Source organism: Salvelinus sp. IW2-2015, linkage group LG7 (genome assembly GCF_002910315.2).
Source record: "Salvelinus sp. IW2-2015 linkage group LG7, ASM291031v2, whole genome shotgun sequence".
Taxonomy (NCBI): Eukaryota; Metazoa; Chordata; class Actinopteri; order Salmoniformes; family Salmonidae; genus Salvelinus; species Salvelinus sp. IW2-2015.
The window spans coordinates 13,023,021-13,045,320 of NC_036847.1; positions in this window are offsets into that span (position 1 = coordinate 13,023,021).

Sequence of the window (22,300 nt, forward strand, 5' to 3'; positions counted from 1 at the left end):
ATGTGTCGTTCCCACCGTGATGCATAGAGGATGAGGTGTGATTGTGTGGGGGTGCTTTTCTGGTAACACTGTCGTGATTTATTTAGAATTAAAGGCGCACTTAACCAGCACGGCTACCACAGCATTCTGCAGCGATACGCCATCCCATCTGGTTTGCACTCAGTGGAACTATCATTTGTTTTTCAACAGGGGGGCTACTTTGAAAAATCTCAAATATAAAATATATTTTGATTTGTTTAACACTTATTTGCTTACTACATGATTCCATATGTGTTATTTCATAGTGTTGATGTCTTCACTACTATTCTTTATGGTAGAAAATAGTAAAAATAAAGATAAACCCTTGAATGAGTAGGTTTGTCTAAACTTTTGACTGGTACTGTATATACACATAACCAAACAAATGACAAATGCATGTGACATGTGACACAGTTCTCTCTTACTCTCTGTATCTCTGTATCTTCTTGTGTCTTCCTCAAACAAACAAACACATTCTCTCATCCTCTTACTCAGCCAGCAGAACCCACAACTATATGGGGACAGCCAAATATTTCAGCTTTTTTTAATTCCAGGGGATTCAATGAATATGACTGAAACAAGGTTTTTCTCCACAGCTCAAAACACAGACACGGGCACAGGGAACATTAAGCCAACAAACATGGGCACTTTTGTACCCAACACATTGATGGATTTAATAGTCACCGGGTTCTTCATAGAACAGTATTAAAGAAATGAGCAAGGTCACGCAAAAAGAGACAGGATTAAAAGACAAACTATGTAGGAGGATTGTGGGACAAATGATCAGTTTCCATGGATACTGGGTGAGTCATAACTCAGCAGCGCTGCTGTCTGTCTTGTCTGGTTTGTGTGCAGACATTACATTTATGACCCGTGGCAAATAAACGCAGGGACACATTAATGAACATTAAATACTCATAAAGATATCACGCTCAAATACACATACTTACAGAAAACCAAACACAGTATGAATCAATGTACTGACAGAAACAACAGTGGATTTTGTGACCATAATGATAATATATAAAAAATATATATATATATGATGACCCATTAGTAGCTATGATATCGAACATTATCAGTAGCCATTTTAATCTACATTGACGGATCTCATAACGGTACATCCATTAGGATCACCTTCTCTTTCCATGACATAGACTGACCAGGTGAATCCACGTGAAGGCTATGATCCCTTATTGATGTAACCTGTTAAATCCACTTCAATCAGTGTAGATGATGGGGAGGAGACAGGTTAAAGAAGGATTTTTAAGCCTTGAGACAACTGAGACATGGATTGTGTATGTGTGCCATTCAGAGGGTGAATGGGCAAGACAAAATATTTAAGTGCCTTTGAATGGGGTATGGTAGTAGGTGCCAGGTGCACCGGTTTGAGTGTGTCAAGAACTGGGTTTTTCACCCTCAACAGTATTCCCATGTGTATCAAGAATGGTCCACCACCCAAAGGACATTCAGCCAACTTGACACTGTGGGAAGCATTGGAGTCAACATGGGCCAGAATCCCTGTGGAACACTTTCGACACCTTGTAGACCATGCACTGACGAATTAAGGCTGTTCTGAGGGCAACAGGGGGCTCAACTCAATATTAGGAAGGTGTTCCTAATGTTTTGTGCACTCAGCGTATAGTGTTTTCAATAATAACTATTACCGATCATGAGCTTTTTAGTCCCACCCTTCAGATACTCTCAACCCATCCCACCTATCTCAGTAGACACGCCTCTTGATTTCCGCGTGACATATATTTTCCAACTGCGCTTACATGAGTTTTGAACCTTTCTAATTGCATAGTATCCACAGACTGTAAATTAAATATGATTATTTTACCTGAGAGTAATATTAAATCGTTGATTGGTTGGCAGTGGCTTTCCAAATCGCCCAACACTGCTATTTGTAAGGTTAATTTTAAATGAATGTACAGATTTTTCAGCCATTCCTGAACCTGTGACCAGAAACAAGCTACATGTTAGCAATACCCGAATAAATTACATAATGATTCTGTCTTTTCACAGCAAATCTGCATAGCTGAGATATTCTGTTGGTGGCAAAAATGTTGTATAATTGTAAGGCCTGGGTGTCGGAGTGTGGAGTCAACACGCAGAAAACAGCAGGTGCCAAATACAAAATGTTCTTTAATGAACACGGACCATATAGTCCACCCTATTAACACACTGGGTGTACTATCTAACCAACCCCAGACACGGGGAAAAGGAACACAGTCCAGAAAACACGTAGCACACAATCAACACCACTACTTACAAGCAAACAATCCCGCACAAAMAAACGTGCGGGCCGGCTGACTAATAAGCCCAACTAATTAACCCTAATACACCACAGGTGCACCCAATAACCACATAGGGAGGGGGAGAAAAAGATCAGTGGCAGCTAATAGGCCGGTGACGACGACCGCCGAACGCCACCCGCACGGGAAGGAGAGCCTGCCTCGGTCGAAGTCGTGACAATAATAATTGTCCTGAAATGAAACTGGTATATTTTTCTATTTATGGCAACTTTTTCAGCCTGTTTTGGTCTTTAATATACGACATAATAATATACCTTCCCTCTTTCCACTTGCCTCCTCCATTTTTGCGGTAATGCTACAATCAGTTGGTTGTAACTTTGGATGGAGCAGACATTCCCATATATTTTCGATAGCTGCTTGTGTGACATAACTCCACCATCAAATCACAAGTCACATGCGCTGAATACAATAGGTGTAGACTTTACCGTAAAATGCTTACTTACGAGCCTTTCCCGAACAATGCGGAGTAAAAAAGTATGACACATTTGCATAAAATAAAAAAGTTCATAATAACAAAATGGTGCAGCTATATAACTTCAAATTGAATTTGACACAGGTTTCGTAAACAACAGGTGTAGACTAACAGTGTAATGCTTACTTACGGGCCCTTTTCTAACAATACAGATTCAAAGACAATAAAAATTAAAAATAAAGTTTTTAAAAAATGAATAACAATAACGAGTAAAAAATGACATGGCTATATACTGTGAGAACCAGTACTGAGCCGATGTGCAGGGGTACGAGGTAATTGAGGTAGCTATGTATAGAGCCTTTGGAAAGTATTCAGACCCCTTTACTTTTTCCACATTCTGTTACGTTACAGCCTTAGTCTAAAATTGATAAAATTGTTTTTTTCCTCATCAATGTACACACAATACCCCATAATAACAAAGCAAATACATGTTTTTAGACATTTTTGCAAATGTATTCAAAGAAAAAACTGATATGACATTTACTTAACTATTCAGACTCTTTACTCAGTACTTTGTTGGAGTACCTTTGGCAGCGATTACAGCTTCAAGTCTTCTTGGGTATGACGCTACAAGCTTGGCACACCTGTATTTCGGGAGTTTCTCCCATTCTTCTCTGCAGATCCTCTTAAGCTCTGTCAGGTTGGGTGGGGAGTGTTGCAGCACAGCTATTTTCAGGTCTCCAGAAATATTAGACCGTGTTTAAGTCTGGGATCTGGCTGGGAAACTCAAGGACATTCAGAGACTTGTCCTGAAGCCACTCCTGCGTTGTCTTGGCTGTGTGCTTAGCGTCGTTGTCTTGTTGGAAGGTGAACCTTCGCTCCAGTCTGAGGTCCTGAGCACTCTGGAGCAGGTTTTCATCAAGGATCTCTCTGTACTTTGCTCCGTTCATCTTTCGCTCAATCCTGACTAGTCTCCCAGTCCCTGCCGCTGAAAAACATCCCCACAGCATAACCCTGCCACCACCATGCTTCACCGTAGGGATGGTGCCTGGTTTCCTCTAGAAGTGACACTTGGCATTCAGGCCAAAGAGTTCAATCTTGGTTTGATCAGACCAGAGAATCTTGTTTCTCATGGTCTGAGAATCTTTATGTGCATTTTGGCAAACTCCAAGTGGGCTGTCTTGTGCCTTTTACTGAGGAGTGGCTTCCGTCTGGCCACTCTACCATAAAGGCCTGAGTGGTGGAGTGTTGCAGAGATGGTTGTCCTTCTGGAAGGTTCTCCCATCTCCACAGGGGAACTCTAGAGCTGTGTCAGAGTGACCATCGGGTTCTTGGTCACCTCCCTGGCCTTCTCCCCCGATTGCTCAGTTTGGCCGGTTGCCCAGTTCTAAGAAGAGTCTTGGTGTTTCCAAACTTCTTCCATTTAAGAATGATGGAGGCCACTGTTTTATTGAGAACCTTCAATACTGCAGAAATGTGTTGGTACCCTTCCCCAGATCTCTGCCTCGACACAATCCTGTCTCAGAGCTCTACGGACAATTCCTTCGACCTCATGGCTTGGTTTTTGCTCTGACATGCACTGTCAACTGTGGGACCTTATATAGACAGGTGTGTGCCTTTCCAAATCATGTCCAATTAACTGAATTTATCACAGGTCAACTCCAATCAAGTCTTAGAAACATCTCAAGGATGATCAATGGAAAGAGGAAGCTCCTGAGCTAAATTTCGTGTCTCATAGCAAAGGGTCTGAATACTTATGTAAATAAGGTATTTCTGTTTTTCTAAAAACCCGTTTTCAATTTGTCATTATGGTGTATTGTGTGTAGATTGATGAGGATTTTCTTTTTATTTAATCCATTTTAGAATAAGACTAAAATAAGAAAATGTGGAAAAAATCAAGGCATAGGAATACTTTCCGAATGCACTGCCTACAGTGCCTTCATAAAGTATTCACACCCCTTGACTTTTTCCACATTTTGTTGTGTTACAAAATACTCTGTAATGTCAAAGTGGAATAAAAATTCTAACATTGTTTAAAAAAGAAGGAAAATTAAACACTAATATATCTTGATTAGCGAAGTATTCAATCCCCAGAGTCAATACATGTTAGAATCACCTGTTGCAGTGATTACAGCTGTGAGTCTTTCTGGGTAAGTCTCTAAGAGCTTTGCACACTCGGATTGTACAATATTTGCCCATTATTCTTTATTTTTTTAAATGTCAAGCTCTTTGAAGTTGGTTGTTGATCATTGCTAGACAGCCTTTTTCAGGTCTTGCCATAGATTTTGATGCCGATTTAAGTCAACACTGTAATTCAGGACCATTCAATGTTGTCTTGGTAAGCAACTCCAGTGTATATTTGGTCTTGTGTTTTAGGTAATGTCCTGCTGTAAGGTGAATTTGTCTTCCAGTGTCTTCAAGCAGACTGAACCAAGTTTTCCAGTAGGATTTTGCCTGTGCTTAGCTCTATTATGTTTATTTTTCTTTAAAAAAACAAATATTTTCCTTGTTGATGACAAGCATACCCATAACATGATGCAGCCACCACCATGCTGCTTGAAAATATGAAGAATGGTACTCAGTGATGTGTCGTGTTGGATTTACCCCAAATACAACTTTGTAATCAGGACAAAAAGTGCAATTCTTTGCCACATATTTTGCAGTATTACTTTAGTACATGTTTAGATGCATGTTTTGGAATATGTTTTATTCTGTACAAGCTTCCTTCTTTTCACTATGTCATTTATGTTAGTATTGTGGAGTAACTACAATGTTGTTGAGCTATCCTCAATTTTCTCCTATCACAACCATTAAACTCTGTACCTGTTTTAAAATCACCATTGGCCTAATGGTGAAGTCCCTGAGCGGTTTCCTTCCTCTCTGGCATCTGAGTTAGGAAGGACGCCTATATCTTTATAGTGACAGGGTGTATTGATACACCACACAAAGTGTAATTAATAACTTCACCATGCTCAAAGGGATATTCAATGTCTGTTCAATGTCTTTTATCTACCAATAGGTACCCTTCTTTGCGAACCATTGGAAAACCTCCCTGGTCTTTGTGGTTAAATCTGTGCTTAAAATTCACTCCTCGACTAAGGAACCTTGCAGATAATTGTATGTGTGGGGTACAGAGGTGGGGTCATTTATACAAAAAATCATTATTGCACACAGAGTCCATGCAATTTATTATGTGACGTGTTAAGCACATTTTTACTCCTGAACTTATTTAGACTTGCCATAACAAAGGGTTGAATACTTATTGACTCAAGACATTTCAGCTTTTAATTTTTAATTAATTTGTAAACATTTCTTAAAACTTAATTCCACTTTGACATTATGGGGTATTGTGTGTAGGCACAAAATCTCAATTTAATCCATTCTAAATTCAGGCTGTAACACAACAAAATGTAGAAAAAGTCAAGGAGTGTGAATAATTTTTGAAGACTGTAGGTAAGGGCTTGCTTAATCATTTCAGTCCCCCAAACTCATGTCATTATACAAAAAGTCACATTTAATTTTGCCTGGCTTAGCGTTCCAAATAAAGTGAACTATTTTTGGCTCATATGGTTTAAAAAACAAGGTGTCTGTGGGGGTAGTGCTATAAGTAAATAAGTAAACTGTGATATGACGAAAGAGTTAACCAGGGTGATTTTTCCATAAAGACAGGTGTTTACCTCTCCATGGTTGAAAGATTTTGTCTATTTTTGCTAACTTTCTATATCAATTTGTATTGGTAAATTCATTTATATCTTTTGGGAAATGAATACCAAGTATACCTACATCACCAACAGCCCATTTTATTGGTAAACTACAGGGTCATGTGAAAGTTGTGTCTTTTAATGGTCCAGTATGTAATATGGTACACTTATCATAATTGGGTTTTAATCCGGAGACTAGAGAAGGGATCTAGATCTTCAAAGAGACCATGCAGATATCCAGATTGGGGACTTAAGTTAAGAGGAAACTTGACACTTTTGTTTTTAATAATATGAATATTAATACAATCTCTTTACACGTACATTCATACTATATATTTGATTCATTCATCTCTTATTCCTCCTATCTCTCTTATCCTCCCCTTTCTTGAACTCGGGAATAAACAACTTGTCATCTAACCTGTGACACAGATCCTGCTGGTCGGCTGGAAGGAGAAAAGGAAAGGAGACCCCCAGGTCTGGGAGGTGGAAGGAGAGGTCAAACAGTAGCCCTCTTCTCCTGCAGCCTGTGAGGCCCACTGTGCAACAGGTCCAACATCAGTCTTGAGTATATATTGCCATGGAGCTGTCGCATAATGATAGAAGAAGGTTGCAGGGCTAAAGTGTGCTGCAACGCCAGTGAGAGCGATGGGCCTCTCATGTATTCAACCATGCCATACGCCCCAGTCAGGAGACACTCTGATCTGAACACCTTGCACTATCTGCTGCTCTGCTCCACTATGGAGATTTACCACAACACAGTGCCTTCAAGAGCTGAGGGGAGTTGGATGGAGAGGTTTACTGGGTTTACTGCGTGTGTGCGTGTACTGTAAGTGTGTGGTTGTGTGTAGAGGGAATGAATGCATGAGGAGGCTGCGTATGCAACAGTGTTTTAATGTGCCTCTAATCTATTATCATCTACTGTTGCTGTTGTGTCAAATCTTGAATGAAGAAGAACAATCTAAGATAACAGAGTGATGTGGTGTTGCATCGACATGTATGGAGTTTGCACTGCAAGGTTACCATGTACATTCCTATGAATATTGATTTTGTACCATCACCTTCTTTGTGATTTACTGTACCAATGCATTTACCATATCCAATTATGTTGGAAGTTAATGTAATGTCCTTACTGTATGTGTCCTCATGTACTATGAAATGTGTTATGAATTACTTTCCGACTAATTTGTGTATGAAGTATGTTGCATATCCACGTGTCAATGTGAATGATAACTGTTCAAGTTCAGGCTCAGTAGTTTTGAGTTGTTTCCCATAGTGACATTAAGTGCTGAGTGGGAATGTACTGTATCATTCATCTGTACCTACTGTAAGTAGCCAGATACACAGGTATACTGTGTAACAAAACATTCCTTATTAGGTCAAAAGTTGACCCCAAAGCAAAGGCAACAATCCCCCAATGACAGATACGCCTAATTGGGGCACTATTGTGAGACCAGTCACTGATCGAGACAGGAATATATGGGGGTTCCACAGACAGCATTCATCTTCCCTTTCCCATTGCACCCTTAATTTTGAGGGCATACTGTAGGCTTCTAGTTTATCAACACCATTGAATGCTGTGTTTACTGTGTGATACCCATGAATTATTCAGCATCACTATGCCATTTAAAACAGTACAGTAGGTTGAACATCTTGTGCTCCCTGTTTACCAGGGTTTGGGTCAATTCCCTTTCACTTCCAGTCAATTCAGAAAGTCAACCAAATTCCAATTCCAAATGTTCCTAATTGAAAAGTATTGAATAGAATTGGAATTTCAGTGTACTACTTCCTGAATTGACTGGAATTTAAATGGAACTGACCCCAACCCCTCTTTTTACCACAAGCCAGGTCAGAACAGTGAGTAACTCAACTACTCAGCCATTTAAGAAAAACACAAACATACAGAGCATACAACTCCATGTAAACTGTAAGCTTCATTGGGAATTGAGACGGTCACCTTATCATGGATCAAATGTGACCAGATACTGTTTGGTATTCGCATTTTCTAGTAGTTAGTGATGTTTTTTTGTGTATGTGAATCAGCTGTCATAAGGCCTTGCCTTTGTCCCCTGATAGGGGCTCTGAATGGGGACAAAAAGCACATTGGAGACATGGSTTATCAATGCAAGACTGAAAATGGGATTGTGCACGGAATTTAAATTGAGCTGTTTTTTTTAACAAATAAAAGTTTGAAAATTCCATGTGATTGAGTCTACTACTATTCATATGATCATTCAGTGGAGATAATGTTTTCCCGCAAATGGATCTGACTATGTTAACCACTAGGTGGAAACAGGTACCCATGATGACCCCAGCCTCCTGTTGCACCCAGTTCCCATCATCCTGCCATTGAAACCCTAAAACCCTGAAAACCTACAGTAATCTGAATAGGTGTAAAATTATTTCCTGTCAAAAAGCAACAGCGGTAAATCAAATACCGCGGGTAAATGTAATAACTTTTAGATTTTGTTTGTGTAATAAACCCAGTTAATGTAATAACTTGCCGGTAAACATAATACAATGTAAAAACATAACATTAACCAGTGGTTATTACATTAACCGGTGAGTAATAACGTTTTTTGCAGGACTGGATCATGACACTGTAGTTATGGGGGTTCCACAGACGGGAGACGGGACCATGACCTTGACACAGGACCGGACCATGACCATACTTTCTGCATAACAAAATAACTTCTTTCATTATCAAGCTGACACAGGGTGTTTCACATTTTCAGGGAACTGTCTAATCCAGGTGGTTTAAGTAAAATAATTATACTTTAGTCATTTCAAATATACTTTACAATGACAAAAATCGAATCGAAACTGTAGAAAGAATAATGGACCTACTGTCCCTTCAGAAAGTATTCACACCCCTTGACTTTTTCAAAATGTTGTTGTGTTACGGCTTGAATTTAAAATGGATTAAATTGAGATTGTGACACTGGCCCCATAATGTCAAAGTGGATTTGGGGGTGGGATGTTTTACAAATTTAGAAAAAAATTTAAGCTGAAATGTCTTAAGTCTAAGTATTCAACCCCTTTGTTATGTCAAGCCTAAATAAATACAAGAGTATACGTTTGGTTAGCAAGTCACATACTAAGTTGCATGGACTCACTCAGTGTGCAATTATAGTGTTTAACATGATTTTTCAATGACTACCCTATCTCTGTACCACACACATACAATTATCTTTAAGGTCCCTCAGTCGAGAACATTTCAAGCACAGGTTCAACCACAAAGACCAGGGAGGTTTTCTAATGCCTCGCAAAGAATGGCACCTATAGGTTAAAAAAAAAGCAGACACTGAATATCACTTTGAGCATGGTGAAGTTATCAACTACGCTTTGGATGGTGTATCAATAAACCCAGTCACTACAAAGATACAGGCGCTCTTCCGTATTTAGTTTCCGGAGAGGAAGGAAACCGCTCAGGGATTTGACCATGAGGCCAATGGTGATTTTTTTAAACAGTTATAGAGTTTAATGACTGTGATAGGAGGAGAAAACTGAGGATGGATCAACAACATTGTAGTTACTCCACGATACTAACCTAAATGACAGAGTGAAAAGAAGGAAGCCTGTACATAATAAAAATATTCTAAAACATGCATCCTGTTTGCTATACGACACTAAAGTAATACTGGAAAAGATCTGGCAAAGAAATTAACTTTTTGTCCTGAATAGAAAACGTTATGTTTGGGGCAAATCCAACACAACACATCACTGAGTACCAATCTTTTTAGGATACAAATAAATGGAATAAAGCTAAGCACAGGCATAATCCTAGCGGAAAACCTGGTTGTCTGCTTTCCAACAGACACTGGGAGACAAATTCACCTTACAGCAGGACAATAACGTAAATCACACGGCCAAATATACACTGTAGTTGCTTATCAAGATGACATTGAATGTTCCTGAGTCGCCTAGTTACAGTTTTGACTTAAATCGTCTTGAAAATCTATGGCAAGACTGTATAGCAATGATCAACAACCAACTTGAGAGCTTTTTGTTTTTTTAAATGGGCAAATATTGTATACAGTATATAATTAACTCAAATTGAAACACAACATGTAAAGTGTTGGTCCCATGTTTCATGAGATGAAATAAAAGATCCCAGAAATGTTCCATATGCACAAAAAGATTACTTCTCTCAAATGTTGTGCACAAATTTGTTTACATCCCTGTTAGTGAGCATTTCTCCTTTGCCAAGATAATCCATCCACCTGACAGGTGTGGCATATCAAGAAGCTGATTAAACAGCATGATCATTACAGGAGTGCACCATGTGCTGGGGACAATAAAGGCCACTCTAAAATGTGAAGTTTTGTCACACAACACAATGCCACAGATGTCTCAAGTTTTGAGTGAGCATGTAATTGGCATGCTGACTGCAGGAATGTCCAGAGCTGTTGCCAGAGAATTTAATGTTAATTTCTCTACCATAAGCCGCCTCCGACGTCATTTTAGAGAATTTGGCAGTACGTCCAACCGGCCTCAGAACTGCAGACCACGTGTAACCACACCAGCCCAGGACCTCCACATTCGGCCTTTTCACCTGTGGGATCATCTGAGATCAGCCACCCGGATAGCTGATGAAATTGAGAAGGATTTTTCTGTCTGTAATAAAAACCTTTGATGGGGAAAAACTCATTCTGATTGGCTGGTGTGGCCTCCCAGGCCCACCCATGTCTGCACCCCTGGCCAGTCATGTGAAATCCATAGATTAGGGCCTAATGAATTCATTTCAATTGACTGATTTCCTTATATGAACTGTAACTCAGTAAAATTGTTGAAATTGTTGCATGTTGCGTTTATATTTTTGTTCAGTATATATACGTTTTATTGTCACATACTTTATTGTCAGCATGCCAACAATTTTTATTGTCAGCATGCCAATTGCATGCTCCCCCTGGCAGTAGTGGTGCGTGGGTAAAATCACTGGGGAAGAAAAAAAGGCCATATTACAACCTGCAGTATGTGTTGTGATAACTTCGTTGTTTGCTTTATAACCTGTTCGTTCATATGCCTTGCGACCTTGATATTTAGGCCTAAGGCCGAGACAATAAGAAGACACAGTGGAATAATAATTTCAACCAAATCAAATCCAATTTTACAACCTGACTGGCACAGAGACTCATTCGGGATTTCTCCTTAGATGGGGGGCTGGTTTTGTGGCTGTTGGACTTCCTGAGCCAACGCTCACAGCGAGTCAAAATAGGTCCCCATGTGTCGGATATACGCAATACCAACACAGGCTCTCTTCAGGGATGTGTTTAGTCCCCACTCCTGTACATCTTGTACACTAATAGTTGTACTAGTTCCCATACTGACAGACACCTCGTTAAGTTCACTGATGACACTGCCTTGATCAGCCTGTTACATGATGACGAGGAACATCATGGCCTGGTCCTAGATGACTTTGTAGACTGGTGTGAGGAATCACACTTGGTCCTCAATACCAACAAGACCAAAGAGATGTGCATAGACTTCAGGAAGCGTACAACACCTACCTCTGCAACATCTATCAGAGGTCAGAATATAGAAATTGTAGAATAATACAAATATCTTGGTGTACTTTTGGACAATAAGCTTCAGTGGAGTAAATGTACAGACCTGATCTACAAAAAGAGCCAACAGAGACTGTACTTTCTCAAAAAGCTGGGATCTTTTAATGTAGACTGTACTATATTGACTCTGTTTTACAAATATTTTACTGAGAGTATTTTAACTTTTTGTATTGTTTGTTGGTTTGGCAATGCCACTGTCAGCCAGAGAAATATGTTGAGAAGGATTATTACCACAGCAAGCAAGGTACTTGGAGTCAAACTGTCAGGCCTGGATGAGATCTTTAAGGTCAGGGCCCTCCGAAAGGCTCACAAAATCATTTTAGACCCAAGCCACCCCCTGTACCTGTACTTTGAACTACTCCCCTCTGGGCGCAGGTATAGGGCACCCCTCAGCAGGAAAAACAGAACTAGACAATCATTTGTGCCAGGTGTGATATCCCTCCTAAATAGCTCGGGCTAATGTTCCTATCGACTCCATAAGGCCAGCGGGCTAGTCTTTAAAAAAATATATATATTTATTTATTTAGTATAATTATTATCATTTTTTTTTTATTGGTATGTAATTGTTATGAAAGTTGTATTGTCAATTTTGTTTTGTATTTAAACGCCACTTTAAATGTGTACATGACACTGCAACAAAATTTCCCCATGGGGACAATAAAGTCAGTAAGTAAGTTACAGTGAAATGCTTACTTACAAGACCTTATCCAACAATGCAGTTTTAAGAAAAATAGGTGTTAAGAAAAAAGGCATACACCCCCGCCCTTCTTCTTACCAGAAAGATGCTTGTTTCTGTCGGCGCGATGCGTGAAGAAACCAGTTGGCTGGTTTCCGTGAAACAAAGAACGTTACAGTCTCTGATGTCTCTCTGGAAGGCAACCCTTGCACAGATTTCGTCTACCTTGTTGTCAAGAGACTGGACATTGGCGAGTAGTATGCTCGGGAGCGGTGCGCGATGTGCCCGTCTACGGAGCCTGACCAGAAGACCGTTCCGTCTGCCCCTTCTACGGCGTCGTTGTTTTGGGTCGCCGGCTGGGATCTGATCCATTGTCCTGGGTGGTGGGCAAAACAGAGGATCCGCTTCAGGAAAGTCGTATTCCTGGTCGTAATGTTGGTGAGTTGACGTTGCTCTTATATCCAATAGTTCCTCCCGACTGTACGTAATTAAACCTAAGATTACCTGGACTAACAATGTAAGAAATAATACATTAAAAAACAAAATACTGCATAGTTTTCTAGGAACGCGAAGCGAGGCGACTATCTCTGTCGGCGCCGGAAGTTCATTCGTTGTCGGTGATCAGGCTGTTGTGTCATCGGCAAACTTAATGATGGTGTTGGAGTTGTGCCTGGCTATGCAGTCATGAGTGAACAGGGAGTACAGGAGGGGACTGCGCACGCACCGCTGAGGGCCCCCCGTGTTGAGGATTAGCATGGCGGATGTGTTGTTACCTACCCTTACCACCTGGAGGCGGCCCGTCAGGAAGTCCAGGATCCAGATGCAGAGGGAGGTGTTTATTCCCAGGGTCCTTAGCTTAGTGATGAGCTTGAGGGCACTATAGTGTTGAACGCTGAGCTGTAGTCAATGAATAGAATTCTCACATAGGTTTGAGTGAGTTTCTGGGATAATGGTGTTGATGGCGTGAGTTCTACGGGGTCAGTAGTCATTTAGGCAGGTTACCTTAGTGTTCTTGGGAACAGGGACTATGGTGGTCTACTTGACACATGTTGGTATTACAGACTCAGTCAGGGAGAGGTTGAAAATGTCAGTGCAGACACCTGCCAGTTGGTCAGCGCACGCTCTGGGTACACGTCCTGGTAATCCGTCTGGCCCTTCGGCCTTGTGAATGTTGACCTGTTTAAAGGTCTTACTCACATCGGCTACGGAGAGAGTGATCACACAGTCATCCGGAACAGCTGGTGCTCTCATGCCTGTTTCAGTGTTGCTTGCCTCGAAGCGAGCATAGAAGTAGTTTAGCTCGTCTGGTAGGCTGGTGCCACTGGGCAGCTCGCGGCTGTGCTTCCCTTTGTAGTCTGTAATAGTTTGCAAGCCCTGCCACATCAGACGAGCATCGGAGCCGGTGTAGTACAATTCAATCTTAGTCCTGTATTGACGCTTTGCCTGTTTGATGGTTCGTCGGAGGGCATAGCAGGATTTTTTATAAGCTTCCGGGTTAGATTCCTGCTCCTTGAAAGCGTCAGCTCTACCCTTTAGCTCAGTGCGGATGTTGCCTGTAATCCATGGCTTCTGGTTGGGGTGTGTACTTACAGTCACTGTGGAGACGATGTTATCGATGCACGTATTGATGAAGCCAGTGACTGATGTGGTGTACTCCTCAATGCCTACAGAAGAATCCCGGAACATATTCCATTCTGTGCTTAGCATCTGCTTCATCTGACCACTTGTTTATTGACAGAGTCACTGGTGCTTCCTGCTTTAGTTTTTGCTTGTAAGCAGGAATCAGGATGATAGAATTATGGTCAGATTTGCCAAATGCAGGGAGAGGGAGAGCTTTGTATGCATCTCTGTGTGTGGAGTAAAAGTGGTCTAGAGTTTTTTCCCCTCTGGTTGCACATTTAACATGCTGGTAGAAGTTAGGTATAACGGATTTAAGTTTCCCTGCATTAAAGTCCCCGGTTTGTGGTTGTAAATAGACAGCTACGAAGAATATAGATGAAAACTCTCTTGGTAAATAGCGTGGTCTACAGCTTATCATGAGATACTCTACCTCAGGCGAGCAAAACCTTGAGACTTGAGACGTCCTTACTCAGGCGGCTGTTCTATCCTGCAGATACAGTGTAAAACCCGCCAGCTGTATGTTATTCATGTCGTCGTTCAGCCATGACTCGGTGAAACATAAGATATTACAGTTTTTAATGTTCCGTTGGTAGGATATACGTGATCGTAGTTTGTCTATTTTATTATCCAAGGATTGTATGTTGGCTAATAGGACCGATGGTGAAGGCAGATTACCCACTCGCCATCGGATCCTTACAAGGCACCCCGACCTACGTCCCCGATATCTCTGTCTCTTTCTCCTGCGAATGACGGGGATGAGGGCCCTATCGGGTATCTGAAGTAAAGTACCACACCTTTGTTTCATCACAAAACCGGAGAGCAACCTCTGTCCAGTGAAGTCCACAAAGCATATTGCATGTAAAAACCAGTTACATGACCTACTGCATGGTTAAGCATTTAGAACCACAGAGAGTTACTGCAAGTCTCAAAGATAACAGGAGCTGCCTCCACTATTCCAGGACCATTTCAACTTCAACAATTCAATACCATCAAATCACCTATTCTTAGTCTAATACCGTGACAACTAAAAGATACGAAAAACAATTTAGTTCAATCAACATAAGCTAAATACGATGTGGCTGTCCATGGTTTTGATTTCTGTGTATGTGTGTGTGTGTGTGTGTGTGTGTGTGTGTGTGTGTGTGTGTGTGTGTGTGTGTGTGTGTGTGTGTGTGTGTGTGTGTGTGTGTGTGTGTGTGTGTGTGTGCGTGTACAAAAACATGATGACTCAACCTACTTGTAGAGAAATGCCAATGCCATCCTCTTCTCTTTCATGATGAAACGGTCTATTACTCTGTCATACAGTACACACTTTTATTTTTTGTTGTTCTAGGCTACCTGGCTAAAATGCTTGCTCACTAGCCTAACTTCCTTTCATGAGCAACGTTAGCTAGTTAACATTAGCCTCATACACCTAGCTATATATTGAACTTCCATCCTCTCAGGCCAGGGTCAAAATGTATGAATTTATGGTTGGATCAGAATCTGCTTATAGTCATTGGCCAGTACTCCATCCATGGCTAATTTAGGTAAGGGACCATTTTAGCTAGCTAGCTAGCCACTGGAGGACAACAACATAACGAGATGCAACAATTCAAGTTGTTTCTGTCAATGACGTAGTGCTCTCAATGTGATGTGATTGGAGTGAAGCCAAAACAAAATCAAGCAAGGCCAAAGGCTCGCTGGCTTATTTTGCATTCAATGCTATGGGCGGCAACAAGGGGCGCTGTTTCGCTCGCTCCGATGCTTTTTCTGGTCAAATACATTCAGCCTCCTGCGATTTTAAGGAAAATTATGAAACACAGAGAGACTAATACATATTTTTTACGTTTTTTTTTTCTTGGTTCATTTTTTGGGGAAGCCTGGCTTCCTTTGGTATCCATGAAATGCACGCCACTGAAATACATGCCAAGTGCAGTGAAATGTGTTGTTTTATAATACGGCACACCTGGAGCATATTAGGAATGTACAATCCAGGTGTTGAAAGCTCTTAGAGACTTACCCAACAACTCTCACAGCTGTAATCGCCGCCAAAGGAGATTCTAACATGTAATGACTCAGAGGGTTAAATACTTATCTAATAGAAATATTGTTTTATTTTTCATTAATACAAAAATTAAAAAAAGTTACATTTTCTTTACTTTGACATTAGAGTATTGTGTGTGGATCATTGACAAAAAAAGGACCTTGAGTGGCTCAGCCAAAGCCCAGACTTCTGTGAAAATCTGTGGAAAGACTTGAAGGTTGCTGTTCACTGGGTATTCTAACTTAACAGAGCTTGAGAAAATGTGCGAGGAAGAATGTGAAAAGATAATACAGACATACCCAAGATGACTCAAATCTGTAATTACTGCCAAAGGTGCTTCTACAAAGTGTTGACCAATGAGTGTGTATACTTCTGTAAATGAGGTATTTCTGTATATCATTATCAATAAATGTGCTACTATTTCTCAACATGTTTTTCACTTTGTTATTATGTAGTATTGTGTGTAGGTGGGTGAGAAAAAATATATTTTGAATTCAGGCTGTAACAACAACATGTGCAACAATTAAATGGGTACAGTATGAATACTTTCTGAAAGCACTGTACTTTGGCAGGAAGTCTGGAGTCAGACACTACATGTGACTCCTCTATCTGTGTAAGGAAGCTCTACAAATCTGCTGGACATTGCAGTGTTCTGGCTAGTAGGATCAAGGAACTGTTTGGAAAAGACCATCACTGGATGAGAGCCTGGATCTTTTTTAGGTATAAGGTCAGGGACATCTTTTGGAGGTAGTTAATTGACTTAAAATGGACCAACAATTTAACATGGTATTCTATCTTTTACTTGAATCTATTTTAATGTACACTAAGCTTTACTTTTCAATTTGTTTCCTTTAATTGAAGAGTGGCACATTATTTTAATTATCAGATATTTTCACTTTGACAACCAAAACAGAAGGGGTTTCGAACTGGTTCTGAAAGATGCCCATGGGGGTGTCCACTGAATGTTGGCAAAGCAACTAGAAAGGGGCCTAAAAGACACCCATCATGGATGCCCACTAGATTTGCCTCAGAAAAGACAAGCTAAAAGAAAAACCCCACAAGTACTTAGGATAGGGAGATACAAAAAATACAGACCAAACTTAACAGGGGACAACTCCATGCAAATTCAGGCTGTGTTGGCTACCTAAAGTGGAAGAGCTAACGTGAGGGGTAACTCTCTCAACATCTCTTTTCCAACTGATACACTGGGCCAGCAGGTCTTAACTACATGCTGGGCCAGTACAGGTGAAACACAAATCTGCCACTCTGCCCCTGAACAAGGCAATTAACCTCTAATTGTTCCAGGGTCGCTGTCAATAATGGCTGATCCCCTGGCTGTAACCCCACTCTCCGAGGGTGTCTCAGGGGGAGTGGGATATGCAAAAACACATTTCCATTTCACACCTCACACTTGTACAGGTTACCCACTTGTACATACAGTGAAACAGGAACCCCTAATAATAATAATTATTATTATCCTCACTAACAAGATAACTCTCTCTCTCTCAGGTGAAACCCATCCTGACTAATGAGGTGACTCCTCAGCTAACATTCTAACCAACCTCGAAAAAGAGAGAAACCCCAAAACCTGTAACAATGGGTATATTTAAATTGAGTTTTGGGATTTACTTAGAATGTGCACTGTACTGTACTTTAGCTGCTGAAGTGACCTCAGTGTTCACTACAACATGCCCAGGCAGTCAGACACTAGTGACATGCCTGTTTACTTATTTGCTCCTATTTATCTATCTCACAAACACTCTACAAGTATGGTGAGTCAATATGTTTTTTCTACTTTCACGAACGCGAACGCGCGCGCGCAACACACACACCACACACACACCACACCACACACACACACACACACACACACACACACAACACACACACACACACACACACCACACAACACACACACACACACACACACACACACACACACACACACACACACACACACATTACTTTACACACACAGCATTGTTTATCACCAAATTGAAACAGTATTTGCATGTTTGTGTTTCCTCCCCCACACTGGTCAGACAGATCTAATCAACTACACCAATTGGCTTAGCAAAGAACAACAGTATGTGAGCTGCATGCAAAAATAGGCACATTCGTATTGGGTTCTAATCTTTTATTAACCACTCCTTTCAATGGAAACAACTTGAACTGCAGGGCAATAAATCATGAGAAAAGAATCAGTGCATTCATTTTATATTCAAACCTGCACTCACAGCACTATGTGAAATGTGGTGGCAAGGTCACACAATACCAGGGCTGGGGTTCATTCCACAAATTCAATTCTAATTCAATTCCTTCTCCCTGTAAATTCCATTTAATTCAATTCAAAATCCAGGTCAGTCTTTTATTCCAGAGATAATACAATTCCAATGTTATGTAAATTCCAAGAATTCAATTCACAATTCAATATTATCCTCGACAATTCCACAAATTCCAATTCTAATTTAATTCCCTTAGCTTTTCAGGCTGATCATGTCACTGTTCAGATAGCCTAGCTATACTGGAAATATGGAAATAAAAGTTCAAATGATTTAAAACAAATACTGCAGTCCATTTTTGAAACTAAGTGCATTCAGACCATTAACTGGGAAATGTACAAATATTGAATTCCAATTATATTCCAAATATAATTTTTGTGCAATTCCAATTCAAACAGTCTAATTCAATTCCAATTACATAACTTGAAGATTGTTGAAATTTGGAAATTGGAATTTCAAATTAAATTGGAATTGACGCCAACCCTGCACAATACTATAGCCTACTGATTGCAGGGGTTACTATAAGTGCATCCTGGATTCTCCACCAGTCCAAACACACCTATAGCTAGGTTTCCATCCAATTGGCGATAGATATTCATGCGAATATTCTAAGATCTGCATTAAAACAATATGCGCATTTTGCCTCCAGAGATGTTTCCATCAAATTGTTACAGATAAAAGGCTGTGCGTGATTACGTAGTGCACATAAAACACCTTTCACGGTTAAATTCCCATGTATCAAATCAAAAACTCCACTGATGGTTTTCTCTCCAAAAAAAATCAGGTACATAGCGAGTGTGCCCACTCTGGTATTGGAGCACATGTATAGCCTACATTAGATTATGTCAAACGGCAGCCAAGCATCAGTTATCATGTCACCAGAATAAGACCCTCGATATTTATTGGAAAGGCGCATCAAGCTCATCACCGTGGACTTTCACCAGCCTGTGAAGTTCATCATCATTTATTTAATCTGTAGCCTAATAAACTGCATGCTTTCCCGACGAGTCGTAGTGGGAGGACCACACATGTCATTGCGTGACTCCAAATTTAATTCAATATGATGGTTATTTTATCAATATTTGCACATAAAAGCATGTCTACCGACATGTATCGCATAATTAATTTTACTGACACAAAAACATTCCACCTTGTTTAGCATATTTTGTTTTGTCGACATTTGGAAAGTTTACTGAGATTTATTCTTTCCATCAGGCCTGTCATTAAATGTTTTATCCAACATGTGGATGGTTAGTGTGAACTTTCTTTTTTCTTCTTATATTTTCTCCTTCTCTCTGGTGTCCACTCCACATCATACACTTAGCTAGAGTTTACTGATAAGATTGACAGACAAGAAGAGTAGAGAGTAGTAGCTTTATGCCTGGCTGTCTCTCTTTCTTTCGCTCTGTCTGTCTCACTGTTCACTGACTCACTCAGTTTCAATTCAACTTCAATTTGCTTTATTGGCATAATGTATTGATACATATTGCCAAAGCACAATGTTACTCATTCGCTCTGTACATCCCTGCTCTCTCTTTCTTTCTTTTTATCTCCCTCTTGCTCATACTCTTATCTCTCTGAGTAAATTGCGCAGGGCTTATCATTTTTCAAATGAAGGCAATTATCCATTTCAATTCTGACAGCCCAGAACACGGGAAGGGAAGCGCACTCCTGAGATGACAGTGACATATGCAGTGGGCTTAATTACAATCAAACAGAGCAGGAGGCTTAGAGAAGGGATTTGGCCTTTAACCAAAGTTACACTCACTCCGTACAAAACCATGTCACGTCACTGCCACTCAAAAATATCAATCAATCAATCAATCAAATGTATTTATAAAGCCTTTCTTACATCTGTTGATGTCACAACGTGCTGTACAGGAACCCAGCTTAAAACCCCAAACAACTAGCAATGCAGGTGTAGAAGCACAGTGGCTAGGAAAAACTCCCTAGAAAGGCCAGAACCTAGGAAGAAACCTAGAGAGGAACCAGGCTATGAGGGGTGACCAGTCTTCTTCTGGCTGTGTCGGGTGGAGATTATAACAGAACATGCCCAAGATGTTCAAATGTTCATACTCACCTTTCCATCTACCACACGATACAAAACAACACATAACAATAACCAAAAAACCTCACCACTTCTACAAACGTAGTTCCAAAACATCTTCCCCAGCTATACAGACAGCCTCCCCCCCCCCCCAAACACCATATGTCCTGAAACATCTCCACACTTTTTATGATTTTATAGAACTCAGGCGCACAGAGACCATCCCATTAAATAATAGTAAAGGGTCTGTTATCCCCCCACCTTTGACCCTGTTCCTCCTTGTTATCCAAATAGCCAACTTTTCCTGAGCAAACAGAAAAATCAACAAAACACATTTGGCCTTTTCCTTATTTGGATACCTGTACCCCATTATAAACATCCCAACAGTAAAAACCACCCCCAAACTCTCACACAGACATTCCAACAGAGACATTAATGGCATTAAAACCTATCTAGCCCCGGGGTTCCGCTAGCGGAACCCCCCCCACATTCCACTGAAAAGGCAGCGCGCGAAATTCAAAAAATATTCCAATACAGCAAATGAAAGATAAACATCTTCTGAATCCAGCCAACATGTCCGATTTTTTTAATGTTTTACAGCGAAAACACCACGTATATTTATGTTAGCTCACCACCAAATACAAAAAAGCACAGACATTTCTTTCACAGCACAGGTAGCTTGCACAAAACCCCCAAATAGAGATAGGATTAGTCACTAACCAAGAAACAACTTCATCAGATGACAGTCTTATAACATGTTATACAATAAATCTATGTTTTGTTCGAAAAATGTGCGTATTTCAGTATAATCATAGTTTTACATTGCAGCTACAATCACAAATATCACCAAAGCAGCTAGAACAATTACAGAGACCAACGTGAAATACCTAAATACTCATCATAAAATATTTATGAAAAATACATGGTGTACAGCAAATGAAAGACAAACATCTTGTGAATCCAGCCAATATTTCAGATTTTTTAAGTGTTTTACAGCGAAAACACAATATAGCATTATATTGCTTACTACAATAGCCAACCACACAACCGCATTCATTCACCGCAAAGGTAGCGATAGTGAAAAAAACAGCAAAAGATATACATTTATTCACTAACCTTGACTAACTTCATCAGATGACAGTCCTATAACTCATATTAAACAATACATTACAGTGGGGAAACAAGTATTTGATACACTGCCGATTTTGCAGGTTTTCCTACTTACAAAGCATGTAGAGGTCTGTAATTTTTATCATAGGTACACTTCAACTGTGAGAGACGGAATCTAAAACAAAAATCAAGAAAATCACATTGTATGATTTTAAGTAATTAATTTGCATTTTATTGCATGACATAAGTATTTGATAATCAGAAAGCAGAACTTAATATTTGGTACAGAACCTTTGTTTGCATTACAGAGATCATACGTTTCCTGTAGTTCTTGACTAGGTTTGCACACACTGCAGCAGGGATTTTGGCCCACTCCTCCCTACAAATCTTCTCCAGATCCTTCAGGTTTCGGGGCTGTCCGCTGGCATACGGAGTTTCAGCTCCCTCCAAAGATTTTCTATTGGGTTCAGGTCTGGAGACTGGCTAGGCCACTCCAGGACCTTGAGATGCTTCTTACGGAGCCACT